Source organism: Marmota monax, unplaced genomic scaffold, assembly GCF_021218885.2.
Source record: "Marmota monax isolate L192 unplaced genomic scaffold, Marmota_monax_Labrador192_F-V1.1 WCK01_AAM20220418_F8-fsc00313, whole genome shotgun sequence".
Classification (NCBI taxonomy): domain Eukaryota; kingdom Metazoa; phylum Chordata; class Mammalia; order Rodentia; family Sciuridae; genus Marmota; species Marmota monax.
In genome coordinates, this window is record NW_026695173.1 from 50,549 (window position 1) to 56,142 (window position 5,594).

General features: G+C 50.8%; 1 pseudogene; it reads left to right on the top strand.

The window, feature by feature from the left end:
- Positions 1 to 926: 926 nt before the first annotated feature.
- Positions 927 to 5,127, top strand: LOC124081877 (arylsulfatase D-like; annotated as a pseudogene).
- Positions 5,128 to 5,594: the final 467 nt, after the last annotated feature.

A 5,594-nucleotide genomic window follows, 5' to 3' on the forward strand; every position in this document is an offset into this window, starting at 1 on the left:
GCCTCATCTGTCCTTTGCAAACTCAGAGAAGTGGGTGCACTAAGACAGGTGCCACGCAGCCCCAAGTAGTTACATGCTGCCCTCTTCTGAAGCCCAGAGCATTCCCAACCCTTTCCCAAGTGACATTCATCTGATTTTCTCAGGACCCCCAATATAGACCGGCTGGTGGAGGAGGGCGTGAGACGCACCCAGCACCTGGCGGTCCCCCACACTGTACCCCGAGCAGAGCCCCTCTGATCAAGTGGGTGTCACAGGGACCATGGACAGCAGCTCCCGGCTGCAGCCTGGACCCCATCGCCACTCTAGCTGGGTAGCGATCCCCCAGAGACTGTGAAAGTGAAGGCTAATGTGCCCTCCTGTCACCTTCCTGCAATGTATGCTCCAAACAGGGCATCCTATGCCCTCACCCCTCAGGACCCTCAACCCCTGTGGGTGTTAAAACCCACACACAATGCTGGGCATGGTGGTGCACGCCTGTCATCCCAGCGGTTGGGAGGCTGAGGCAGGAGGATCGCGAATTCAAAGCCAGCCTCAGTCAAAAGGAGGGCCCTAAGTAACTCAGTGAGACCCTGTATCTAAGTAAAATGCAAAATCTCTAAGTAAAATGCAGATGGGGTTCAGGGGTTAGGTACCCCTGGGTTAATCAAATGGGAGTCACAGATAACCACACACCTCTTCCTGAGGTCTAAATCGTCCCTAGCTGACCTGGGACACGCAGCACAATGCAGGTGCTGCAGAAATCGTGCTGATACTCAGAGAAAAAAAAATGCTCAGGGAAAAAACACCCAACACAAATGTCTGTGCACGTCTGGTACAGGAGAAAGGTTCTTTTCCTTCTGATATTTTCCACGTACCAGCTCTTGTCTCATCAAATTGCCAGGTAGGTGCCCTTGGTAGGCTGTGCGAAAGGAGCCTTCTGGGACGGGATGACCAACATCATTGGTGGGTGAGAAGCAGAAATACGGTGATTGACAGGTGATAGACAATGCTCAATAGATGATGATCGTGATACTATCAATGAAGGGATATGTATTAATGATGCTCAATCGATAGGAATCCTGTCAATAGATAATAGAGGAAAGGTGATAGCTAATGATGGGTGATAGAGGTATATAGAGGTGACAGATTCATAATGCACATACAAGTGACACATAAGTGATGTGTGGATAGAAAGGGGATAGATGTGACGTAATGACACCTGGATGATAGGTAATGATAGATAGATAGATGATAGATATATAGATAGATAGATAGAGATACTGGGTCGGTTCTCATGATAGGCAAAATGTGGCCAACTTACACAGCTGACATTGGGGCGGATGATGCTCATTGGTGGGGTCATGCTGTGCACAACAGCACATTTAACAGCCTCTCTGATCTGCACCCACTCCCTACCTAGAGCACCACCTCCCACCTTCCCCAAGTGCTGACAGCCAGATTCTTGCCCACTGTCCCCTGGTGCCCAGAATCCCTTTGCTAAGACCTGTTCCTGGCAAAGGGAACATGAACATTGCTCTGCTGTCGGCTCCGCAGGAATGGGCAGTGATGAGTACTGGGTCCTCTACTGAAATGCGGGCTCAGGCGGGCTTCCTGCCAACGAAACCGCTTTTGCAAAAATCCTAAATCAGCAAGGCTATGCCACTGGCCTTGTAGGTATGCGGACACCTGATTCCCCTCCCATCCAATTGTTGAGGGACCAATTTCCTCTGGAGGAAAAAAAAAAAAAACTCTTTCATCCTTCTCCACCTCCCAAGTTGGTACCTGTCCCTGCTCTGGAAACCTCTCAGATGGTTTCCAGTTCAGAAGTTCTCATTGCAGAGGTTTGGGGTTCTTTGATATATATTTTGCCTTCTTTCCTTCTCTGGACCTGTCCATCTTCTTCAGCCGCAAGGAATCAGAAAGCTCTTCAGAGCCTGGCTCTGCCGCCTGTAATTCCAGTAGCTTAGGAGGATGAGGCAGGAGGACCGCAAGTTGGAGGCCCACCTCAGCAGTTTACTGAGGCCCTGAGCAACTCAGCAAGACCCTGTCTCTAAATAAAACACAAAAAGGACTGGGGATGGGGATTGGGTGTCGAGTGGCCCTGAGTTCAATCCCTGGTACCCAAAACCAAAAGCAAGTCCTGGCTGAAGTCACTCATGGCCTCCACTGATTCAGGATCTGCTCTTTCGAGGTTTTCTTTCCCCTGACTGCATCCAAATGGCCCCGGGGTTCTTTGTTCCAGGCAACACGTGCGCCGTTGGTGTGGCTGACCACCCAACCCCACTCTCAGGAAAGTGGAACCAGGGCGTGAGGTGCGCATCCCGCGGGGACCACTGCCACCACCCGCTGAACCATGGCTTCGACTACTTCTACAGGCTGCCCTTCACCCTGGTCAATGACTGTGACCCCAACAGGCCCCCAGAGCTGTGGGTCACCGTGACTGCCCGGTTCAGCTGCTATGCCTGCGTCCTGGCTATGGGCGTCCTGACACTCGCAGCCACCAAGCTCAGCGGCCTCCTCTTGGTTCCCTGGACCACAGTCGGGGGCCCGGCCAGCCTCCTCTTCCTCTTCTTCACCACGTGGTTCTCCAGCTGTTGGTTCCTGCGATGCTGGAAATTGTATGCTCATGCGGAACCACCAGGTCACCAAGCAGCCCATGGATGTGGGGAGCAACATCAGACGGATGCTGCAGGAAGCCACGGCCTACATCCAAAGGTGGGAACCCTCACTATGTGGGGGGAGGCAGATTCTGAGCCATGAGCTACCCTGGGGTCCCATAGCAGCAGGTGCATCGAAAAGGTCCACACACTTCATTCACAAATGAAAGGAAACTATCCTTCTTCGTGGCTACATAATATTCCTCAGTGTATATCATGAAGGATTTCTTTATGGAGTCACTTTGCCCATGTCTGTCATCCTAGCAGCTGGGGAGGCTAAGGCAGGAGGATGGCAAGTTGGAGGCTATCCTCAGCAATTTAGCGAGGCCCTAAAAGACTCAGTGAGACTCTGTCTGTAAATAAAATATCAAAAGGACTGGGGAAGGGACTCAGTGGTGAAGTACCCCTGTGTTCCATCTCTGCTGCTAAAAAAAAAAAAAAAAAAAAAAGATAAAAGGTCCGACCTTTTTCTATAAATTTGTTTCCACACTTGGGTCTCTGCGTTGAGTTACCTGGGCTGCATTGGAAAGTATCCGAGTACTGGTCGTGCATCAGGGACTCCTTTCAAGGCCGAGGGAATGTCTGAAACCCCGGAGAGTACCCAACCATTCTTATATAAGTAATAATTAAATATTCATATATTTACTATAATATATATCTATTTATCTATGCATACATACCTATGAAAATATTTAACATATAAATTAGGGAAAGTCAGAAATTAGAAGCACCTAATAATAAAATAATAGTTATGGCAATGTTCTGTAACACAGGGTGGGTCGACGGGGTGTCCTATCCCTCCCTCTCAAAATATCTTCCTGTACTATACTGACAGTGGATGTTGTTTTACTCAGACAAAATTGCCACTGTGACCAAAGTTCCCAAGAAGAACATTTAGAGGAGTAAGAGTTTATTTGGGTCTCATGGTTTCCAAGGTTCAGTCCATGGTTGGCCAACTCCATGGCTCTGGCACAAGGGGAGCAGAACAAAATGGCGGAAGGGCCTAGAGGAGGAGAGCAGCTCAGGACAGGGCACCAGGAAGCAGAGAGAGCTCTTCTCACCAGGGACAGGAGAGAGACCCCAAAGGCACATCCCAGGGATCACCTCCTCCAGCCACACCCCACCTGCTACAGTCACCACCCAGTTAGTTCATCCAAGTGGATTAATCCACTTCTAGGTCACACCTCTCATAATCTAATCATTTTACCTGTGAACTTTCTTGCATGGTCTCACCCATGAGTTTTTGGGGACCCCTCACAGTGAAATCCCAGCAGGTGAACCCAGGTCACTGACAGAGCACATTCAAGGTCCATGTGGACGCCATCATCTCCTGTCCATAATTCAAGTGGTTTTCTTCTTTCACAAACAAGGACAGGCCCTTTCTCCTCTTTGTGTCCCTGCTGCACATCCACACTCCTCTGGTGACCTCGAAAGCCTTCCTCAGGAGAAGCCACCACGGTTTATACAGAGACAACGTGGACAGATGGACTGGTTTGTAGGTAAGTCAAGATCAAGAATGGGGGAGAGTACACCCCACTCGTGTCCCTTGTTTGTTCATTTATTCCCAGTGATAGTCTAATTTTGCACAAAACCAATCATTTCATTAGCAATCAGTTTTGTGAGAAGCTGTCATTCAGCATCACCCTTAGTGGTTACAGGAAGCAGAGAGAAAAACGTTAGCTTTCAGCATGGTGGAGGAAAAGGGCTCTGCTTTCAGGGCTTGGGGACACGCTAGAGAGAAGCAAGAACTCGCAGACTCTTCCATCTTCGAGGGTTTCTTGGAGACGTGGAAGTCCTTGCAGGTTAGGTGACACGTCCTTGCATGAATATCCTGACATCTGAGCTACGTGAGAGGCAGATGTCCCCAAGGAGGACAACAGCTCACATGCCTCGTGAATTGGCCTCTGTGCCTTCAGGGGTAGGAAGGACCGCTGGTATCCACGGTGCAGGGAGCTACTGCTGGGTTTGCAGGTGTCCCCTGCTCTGCTGATCATGGCCATCATAAATTTTACTGCTATTGGTTGTGGTTCCTTCCACGTGGGCTGGCATCTGTCATTGCTTTTCCCTGCCCCAGGCCACCCTCTCACCCTTTTATTAGGGCACTTGAGCCCACAGGCACCACACATGGAAACCACGCCTGCTGGCAACGTCCTGGATATTTTTTGCAAGTCTCTCCTGGTTTTCGAGGTGACGCAGTGCTAAGCAGACCTGGGCATCACAGTCTCAGCACCATGATCACACATGTCCCTGTGGGCTCTGGGCAGGGGGCTCTTTCTGTGACTGTCCAGAACAAGGTGGCTTGTGCTGAGACCCGTGTGGGCGCTCTCTCTAACACCTTCCACCTTCTCCACAGGTAATGTCCTCCATGCCCTTGATTAGAACGGTCTGAAGAACTCCACGTTCACCTATTTCTGATCATGGAGGGTTACTGGAGGCCACAGACGAACACCAACAGCTAGGGGGGAGGGTGCAATGGGATCTACAAAGGTGAGGGGCCAGCCATGGGGAGGGACGGAGACAGGGAGCCAGAGGAGTCCACATCGGAGGTCCCAGAGCAAAGAGACTATGTAGGAGGGGGAGGGAGGATGATGATGTAGAGGAAGAGGAGGAGGAGGAGATGGAGGAGGAGAAGGAGAAGGAGGAGGAGAAGGAGAAGGAGGAGGCGGAGGAGGAAGAGGAGGAGGAGAGATGATGATATTGATGAGGAGATGGAGGAGGAGGAGATGGTGGAGGAGGAGGAGATGGTGGAGGAGGAGAGATGATGATGATGAGCAGGAGGAGGAGATGGAGGAGGAGGAAGAGGAGGAGGAGATGGAGAAGGAGGAGATGTAGGAGAGATGAGGAGGATGAGGAGGAAGAGGAGAGATGAGGAGGAGATGGAGGAGGAGGAGATGGCGGCGGCGGAGGAGAGATGATGATGATGAGGAGGAGATGGAGGAGGAGGAAGAGAAGGAGGAG